Source organism: Paralichthys olivaceus, chromosome 5, assembly GCF_024713975.1.
Source record: "Paralichthys olivaceus isolate ysfri-2021 chromosome 5, ASM2471397v2, whole genome shotgun sequence".
Classification (NCBI taxonomy): domain Eukaryota; kingdom Metazoa; phylum Chordata; class Actinopteri; order Pleuronectiformes; family Paralichthyidae; genus Paralichthys; species Paralichthys olivaceus.
In genome coordinates this window covers 22,396,733-22,404,232 of record NC_091097.1, presented here as the reverse complement: position 1 = coordinate 22,404,232, position 7,500 = coordinate 22,396,733, and the positions used below count along the sequence as shown (strand labels likewise).

The 7,500-nt window shown below is 42.1% G+C and overlaps 6 non-coding genes and 7 pseudogenes across 6 annotated transcripts; all 13 read right to left on the bottom strand.

The window, feature by feature from the left end:
* The window catches only part of LOC138409407 (5S ribosomal RNA), a 109-nt pseudogene extending 9 nt beyond the window's left edge, over positions 1-100 (bottom strand).
* A 484-nt stretch (positions 101-584) lies between these two features.
* Positions 585-703, bottom strand: LOC138407956 (5S ribosomal RNA). Its single transcript, XR_011241274.1, has one exon. It is a non-coding gene; the product is annotated as a 5S ribosomal RNA (ribosomal RNA).
* A 495-nt stretch (positions 704-1,198) lies between these two features.
* On the bottom strand, positions 1,199-1,307 carry LOC138409863 (5S ribosomal RNA; annotated as a pseudogene).
* Positions 1,308-1,803: 496 nt separating this feature from the next.
* Positions 1,804-1,912, bottom strand: LOC138409666 (5S ribosomal RNA; annotated as a pseudogene).
* A 496-nt stretch (positions 1,913-2,408) lies between these two features.
* Positions 2,409-2,517, bottom strand: LOC138409583 (5S ribosomal RNA; annotated as a pseudogene).
* Positions 2,518-3,001: 484 nt separating this feature from the next.
* Positions 3,002-3,120, bottom strand: LOC138409981 (5S ribosomal RNA). Its single transcript, XR_011242777.1, has one exon. It is a non-coding gene; the product is annotated as a 5S ribosomal RNA (ribosomal RNA).
* A 491-nt stretch (positions 3,121-3,611) lies between these two features.
* On the bottom strand, positions 3,612-3,720 carry LOC138409479 (5S ribosomal RNA; annotated as a pseudogene).
* A 496-nt stretch (positions 3,721-4,216) lies between these two features.
* Positions 4,217-4,325, bottom strand: LOC138409406 (5S ribosomal RNA; annotated as a pseudogene).
* Positions 4,326-4,809: 484 nt separating this feature from the next.
* Positions 4,810-4,928, bottom strand: LOC138407945 (5S ribosomal RNA). The gene has a single exon (XR_011241263.1). It is a non-coding gene; the product is annotated as a 5S ribosomal RNA (ribosomal RNA).
* A 495-nt stretch (positions 4,929-5,423) lies between these two features.
* LOC138409980 (5S ribosomal RNA) lies at positions 5,424-5,542 on the bottom strand. Its single transcript, XR_011242776.1, has one exon. It is a non-coding gene; the product is annotated as a 5S ribosomal RNA (ribosomal RNA).
* Positions 5,543-6,026: 484 nt separating this feature from the next.
* On the bottom strand, positions 6,027-6,145 carry LOC138407934 (5S ribosomal RNA). Its single transcript, XR_011241252.1, has one exon. It is a non-coding gene; the product is annotated as a 5S ribosomal RNA (ribosomal RNA).
* Positions 6,146-6,628: 483 nt separating this feature from the next.
* LOC138409404 (5S ribosomal RNA) lies at positions 6,629-6,737 on the bottom strand (annotated as a pseudogene).
* A 484-nt stretch (positions 6,738-7,221) lies between these two features.
* On the bottom strand, positions 7,222-7,340 carry LOC138407922 (5S ribosomal RNA). Its single transcript, XR_011241240.1, has one exon. It is a non-coding gene; the product is annotated as a 5S ribosomal RNA (ribosomal RNA).
* Between the last annotated feature and the right edge of the window lie 160 nt (positions 7,341-7,500).

Below are 7,500 nucleotides of genomic sequence, written 5' to 3'. Positions count from 1 at the left end.
CACCTGGTATTCCCAGGCGGTCTCCCATCCAAGTACTAACCAGGCCCGACCCTGCTTAGCTTCCGAGATCGGGAGTGTTCAGGGTGGTATGGCCGTAAGCAATTAACTCCACCCACAATACCTCCTTTATACATGTGAATCATCACCATCATCAATGGTTCTTCTGTTGCTTTGCAACCATAGGATCTTGAGGTGTGGGTGGGCGGGGGGGGTCAATTGTTTCAAAATCAATCTCAAGGTGCAATTTTGTCATATCGTTGCAAGAAAAAAATCATTACAATTTTCAAAAATGACCTTCAGCAATATTGTCAGTGTTTCATATCCAGTTGTTTCCCTTATGAAGAGTAAACTCCCTGCTCTTTCATCGCTCTCTCCAAATAAGACGATTTGAAAACGATATGTTAATAAAACATGAATAAAGTAGTGTTTTGATTAGAAACAAATCTGATGAATGCTCACTCTCACCGATGATGTGAGGGTTCCATATTCTTTTTTCCTTTGATGAACAGTCTTTCCTGCTCTTTTCAAGAGGTGTCTCCTCTGAAGCAGCAGCAACAGCGCCCTCTGCAAAGAAAAGTCTAAAAAGCTTACAGCACCTGGTATTCCCAGGCGGTCTCCCATCCAAGTACTAACCAGGCCCGACCCTGCTTAGCTTCCGAGATCGGACGAGATCGGGCGTGTTCAGGGTGGTATGGCCGTAAGCAATTAACTCCACCCACAATACCTCCTTTATACATGTGAATCATCACCATCATCAATGGTTCTTCTGTTGCTTTGCAACCATAGCATCTTGAGGTGTGGGTGGGCGGGTGGGTCAATTGTTCCAAAATCAATCTCAAGGTGCAATATTGTCATATCGTTGCAAGAAAAAAATCATTACAATTTTCAAAAATGACCTTCAGCAATATTGTCAGTGTTTCATATCCAGTTGTTTCCCTTATGAAGAGTAAACTCCCTGCTCTTTCATCGCTCTCTCCAAATAAGACGATTTGAAAACGATATGTTAATAAAACATGAATAAAGTAGTGTTTTGATTAGAAACAAATCTGATGAATGCTCACTCTCACCTTTCAGTGATGATGTGAGGGTTCCATATTCTTTTTCCTTTGATGAACAGTCTTTCCTGCTCTTTCCAAGAGGTGTCTCCTCTGAAGCAGAAGCAGTAGCAACAGCGCCCTCTGCAAAGAAAAGTCTAAAAAGCTTACAGCACCTGGTATTCCCAGGCGGTCTCCCATCCAAGTACTAACCAGGCCCGACCCTGCTTAGGTTCCGAGATCGGACGTGTTCAGGGTGGTATGGCCGTAAGCGATTAACTCCACCCGCAATACCTCCTTTATACATGTGAATCATCACCATCATCAATGGTTCTTCTGTTGCTTTGCAACCATAGCATCTTGATGTGTGGGTGGGTTGGGGGGGTCAATTGTTCCAAAATCAATCTCAAGGTGAAATTTTGTCATATCGTTGCAAGAAAAAAATCATTACAATTTTCAAAAATGACCTTCAGCAATATTGTCAGTGTTTCATATCCAGTTGTTTCCCTGATGCAAAGTAAACTCCCTGCTCTTTCATCGCTCTCTCCAAATAAGACAATTTGAAAATGATATGTTAATAAAACATGAATAAAGTAGTGTTTTGATTAGAAACAAATCTGATGAATGCTCACTCTGACCTTTCAGTGATGATGTGAGGGTTCCATATTCTTTTTCCTTTGATGAACAGTCTTTCCTGCTCTTTCCAAGAGGTGTCTCCTCTGAAGCAGAAGCAGCAGCAACAGCGCCCTCTGCAAAGAAAAGTCTAAAAAGCTTACAGCACCTGGTATTCCCAGGCGGTCTCCCATCCAAGTACTAACCAGGCCCGACCCTGCTTAGCTTCCGAGATCGGGCGTGTTCAGTGTGGTATGGCCGTAAGCTATTAACTCCACCCACAATACCTCCTTTATACATGTGAATCATCACCATCATCAATGGTTCTTCTGTTGCTTTGCAACCATAGAATCTTGAGGTGTGGGTGGGCGGGGGGGGTCAATTGTTCCAAAATCAATCTCAAGGTGCAATATTGTCATATCGTTGCAAGAAAAAAATCATTACAATTTTCAAACATGACCTTCAGCAATATTGTCAGTGTTTCATATCCAGTTGTTTCCTTGATGCAGAGTAAACTCCCTGCTCTTTCATCGCTCTCTCCAAATAAGACAATTTGAAAATGATATGTTAATAAAACATGAATAAATTAGTGTTTTGATTAGAAACAAATCTGATGAATGCTCACTCTGACCTTTCAGTGATGATGTGAGGGTTCCATATTCTTTTTCCTTTGATGAACAGTCTTTCCTGCTCTTTCCAAGAGGTGTCTCCTCTGAAGCAGAAGCAGCAGCAACAGCGCCCTCTGCAAAGAAAAGTCTAAAAAGCTTACAGCACCTGGTATTCCCAGCCGGTCTCCCATCCAAGTACTAACCAGGCCCAACCCTGCTTAGCTTCCGAGATCGGGAGTGTTCAGGGTGGTATGGCCGTAAGCAATTAACTCCACCCACAATACCTCCTTTATACATGTGAATCATCACCATCATCAATGGTTCTTCTGTTGCTTTGCAACCATAGAATCTTGATGTGTGGGTGGGTTGGGGGGGTCAATTGTTCCAAAATCAATCTCAAGGTGCAATTTTGTCATATCGTTGCAAGAAAAAAATCATTACAATTTTCAAAAATGACCTTCAGCAATATTGTCAGTGTTTCATATCCAGTTGTTTCCCTTATGAAGAGTAAACTCCCTGCTCTTTCATCGCTCTCTCCAAATAAGACGATTTGAAAATGATATGTTAATAAAACATGAATAAAGTAGTGTTTTGATTAGAAACAAATCTGATGAATGCTCACTCTCACCGATGATGTGAGGGTTCCATATTCTTTTTTCCTTTGATGAACAGTCTTTCCTGCTCTTTTCAAGAGGTGTCTCCTCTGAAGCAGCAGCAACAGCGCCCTCTGCAAAGAAAAGTCTAAAAAGCTTACAGCACCTGGTATTCCCAGGCGGTCTCCCATCCAAGTACTAACCAGGCCCAACCCTGCTTAGCTTCCGAGATCGGAAGAGATCGGGCGTGTTCAGGGTGGTATGGCCGTAAGCTATTAACTCCACCCACAATACCTCCTTTATACATGTGAATCATCACCATCATCAATGGTTCTTCTGTTGCTTTGCAACCATAGAATCTTGAGGTGTGGGTGGGCGGGGGGGGTCAATTGTTCCAAAATCAATCTCAAGGTGCAATATTGTCATATCGTTTCAAGAAAAAAATCATTACAATTTTCAAAAATGACCTTCAGCAATATTGTCAGTGTTTCATATCCAGTTGTTTCCTTGATGCAGAGTAAACTCCCTGCTCTTTCATCGCTCTCTCCAAATAAGACAATTTGAAAATGATATGTTAATAAAACATGAATAAAGTAGTGTTTTGATTAGAAACAAATCTGATGAATGCTCACTTTCACCTTTCAGTGATGATGTGAGGGTTCCATATTCTTTTTTCCTTTGATGAACAGTCTTTCCTGCTCTTTCCAAGAGGTGTCTCCTCTGAAGCAGCAGCAACAGCGCCCTCTGCAAAGAAAAGTCTAAAAAGCTTACAGCACCTGGTATTCCCAGGCGGTCTCCCATCCAAGTACTAACCAGGCCCGACCCTGCTTAGCTTCCGAGATCGGGAGTGTTCAGGGTGGTATGGCCATAAGCAATTAACTCCACCCACAATACCTCCTTTATACATGTGAATCATCACCATCATCAATGGTTCTTCTGTTGCTTTGCAACCATAGCATTTAGATGTGTGGGTGGGTTGGGGGAGTCAATTGTTCCAAAATTAATCTCAAAGTGAAATTTTGTCATATCGTTGCAAGAAAAAAATCATTACAATTTTCAAAAATGACCTTCAGCAATATTGTCAGTGTTTCATATCCAGTTGTTTCCCTGATGCAAAGTAAACTCCCTGCTCTTTCATCGCTCTCTCCAAATAAGACAATTTGAAAATGATATGTTAATAAAACATGAATAAAGTAGTGTTTTGATTAGAAACAAATCTGATGAATGCTCACTCTGACCTTTCAGTGATGATGTGAGGGTTCCATATTCTTTTTCCTTTGATGAACAGTCTTTCCTGCTCTTTCCAAGAGGTGTCTCCTCTGAAGCAGAAGCAGCAGCAACAGCGCCCTCTGCAAAGAAAAGTCTAAAAAGCTTACAGCACCTGGTATTCCCAGGCGGTCTCCCATCCAAGTACTAACCAGGCCCGACCCTGCTTAGCTTCCGAGATCGGGAGTGTTCAGGGTGGTATGGCCGTAAGCAATTAACTCCACCCACAATACCTCCTTTATACATGTGAATCATCACCATCATCAATGGTTCTTCTGTTGCTTTGCAACCATAGAATCTTGATGTGTGGGTGGGTTGGGGGGGTCAATTGTTCCAAAATCAATCTCAAGGTGCAATTTTGTCATATCGTTGCAAGAAAAAAATCATTACAATTTTCAAAAATGACCTTCAGCAATATTGTCAGTGTTTCATATCCAGTTGTTTCCCTTATGAAGAGTAAACTCCCTGCTCTTTCATCGCTCTCTCCAAATAAGACGATTTGAAAACGATATGTTAATAAAACATGAATAAAGTAGTGTTTTGATTAGAAACAAATCTGATGAATGCTCACTCTCACCGATGATGTGAGGGTTCCATATTCTTTTTTCCTTTGATGAACAGTCTTTCCTGCTCTTTTCAAGAGGTGTCTCCTCTGAAGCAGCAGCAACAGCGCCCTCTGCAAAGAAAAGTCTAAAAAGCTTACAGCACCTGGTATTCCCAGGCGGTCTCCCATCCAAGTACTAACCAGGCCCGACCCTGCTTAGCTTCCGAGATCGGACGAGATCGGGCGTGTTCAGGGTGGTATGGCCGTAAGCAATTAACTCCACCCACAATACCTCCTTTATACATGTGAATCATCACCATCATCAATGGTTCTTCTGTTGCGTTGCAACCATAGAATCTTGAGGTGTGGGTGGGCGGGTGGGTCAATTGTTCCAAAATCAATCTCAAGGTGCAATATTGTCATATCGTTGCAAGAAAAAAATCATTACAATTTTCAAAAATGACCTTCAGCAATATTGTCAGTGTTTCATATCCAGTTGTTTCCTTGATGCAGAGTAAACTCCCTGCTCTTTCATCGCTCTCTCCAAATAAGACAATTTGAAAATGATATGTTAATAAAACATGAATAAAGTAGTGTTTTGATTAGAAACAAATCTGATGAATGCTCACTCTCACCTTTCAGTGATGGTGTGAGGGTTCCATATTCTTTTTCCTTTGATGAACAGTCTTTCCTGCTCTTTCCAAGAGGTGTCTCTTCTGAAGCAGAAGCAGTAGCAACAGCGCCCTCTGCAAAGAAAAGTCTAAAAAGCTTACAGCACCTGGTATTCCCAGGCGGTCTCCCATCCAAGTACTAACCAGGCCCAACCCTGCTTAGCTTCCGAGATCGGAAGAGATCGGGCGTGTTCAGGGTGGTATGGCCGTAAGCTATTAACTCCACCCACAATACCTCCTTTATACATGTGAATCATCACCATCATCAATGGTTCTTCTGTTGCTTTGCAACCATAGAATCTTGAGGTGTGGGTGGGCGGGGGGGGTCAATTGTTCCAAAATCAATCTCAAGGTGCAATATTGTCATATCGTTTCAAGAAAAAAATCATTACAATTTTCAAAAATGACCTTCAGCAATATTGTCAGTGTTTCATATCCAGTTGTTTCCTTGATGCAGAGTAAACTCCCTGCTCTTTCATCGCTCTCTCCAAATAAGACAATTTGAAAATGATATGTTAATAAAACATGAATAAAGTAGTGTTTTGATTAGAAACAAATCTGATGAATGCTCACTCTCACCGATGATGTGAGGGTTCCATATTCTTTTTTCCTTTGATGAACAGTCTTTCCTGCTCTTTCCAAGAGGTGTCTCCTCTGAAGCAGCAGCAACAGCGCCCTCTGCAAAGAAAAGTCTAAAAAGCTTACAGCACCTGGTATTCCCAGGCGGTCTCCCATCCAAGTACTAACCAGGCCCGACCCTGCTTAGCTTCCGAGATCGGACGAGATCGGGCGTGTTCAGGGTGGTATGGCCGTAAGCGATTAATTCCACCCACAATACCTCCTTTATACATGTGAATCATCACCATCATCAATGGTTCTTCTGTTGCTTTGCAACCATAGAATCTTGAGGTGTGGGTGGGCGGGGGGGTCAATTGTTCCAAAATCAATCTCAAGGTGCAATATTGTCATATCGTTGCAAGAAAAAAATCATTACAATTTTCAAAAATGACCTTCAGCAATATTGTCAGTGTTTCATATCCAGTTGTTTCCTTGATGCAGAGTAAACTCCCTGCTCTTTCATCGCTCTCTCCAAATAAGACAATTTGAAAATGATATGTTAATAAAACATGAATAAAGTAGTGTTTTGATTAGAAACAAATCTGATGAATGCTCACTCTCACCGATGATGTGAGGGTTCCATATTCTTTTTTCCTTTGATGAACAGTCTTTCCTGCTCTTTCCAAGAGGTGTCTCCTCTGAAGCAGCAGCAACAGCGCCCTCTGCAAAGAAAAGTCTAAAAAGCTTACAGCACCTGGTATTCCCAGGCGGTCTCCCATCCAAGTACTAACCAGGCCCGACCCTGCTTAGCTTCCGAGATCGGGAGTGTTCAGGGTGGTATGGCCGTAAGCAATTAACTCCACCCACAATACCTCCTTTATACATGTGAATCATCACCATCATCAATGGTTCTTCTGTTGCTTTGCAACCATAGGATCTTGAGGTGTGGGTGGGCGGGGGGGGTCAATTGTTTCAAAATCAATCTCAAGGTGCAATTTTGTCATATCGTTGCAAGAAAAAAATCATTACAATTTTCAAAAATGACCTTCAGCAATATTGTCAGTGTTTCATATCCAGTTGTTTCCCTTATGAAGAGTAAACTCCCTGCTCTTTCATCGCTCTCTCCAAATAAGACGATTTGAAAACGATATGTTAATAAAACATGAATAAAGTAGTGTTTTGATTAGAAACAAATCTGATGAATGCTCACTCTCACCGATGATGTGAGGGTTCCATATTCTTTTTTCCTTTGATGAACAGTCTTTCCTGCTCTTTTCAAGAGGTGTCTCCTCTGAAGCAGCAGCAACAGCGCCCTCTGCAAAGAAAAGTCTAAAAAGCTTACAGCACCTGGTATTCCCAGGCGGTCTCCCATCCAAGTACTAACCAGGCCCGACCCTGCTTAGCTTCCGAGATCGGACGAGATCGGGCGTGTTCAGGGTGGTATGGCCGTAAGCAATTAACTCCACCCACAATACCTCCTTTATACATGTGAATCATCACCATCATCAATGGTTCTTCTGTTGCTTTGCAACCATAGCATCTTGAGGTGTGGGTGGGCGGGTGGGTCAATTGTTCCAAAATCAATCTCAAGGTGCAATATTGTCATATCGTTGC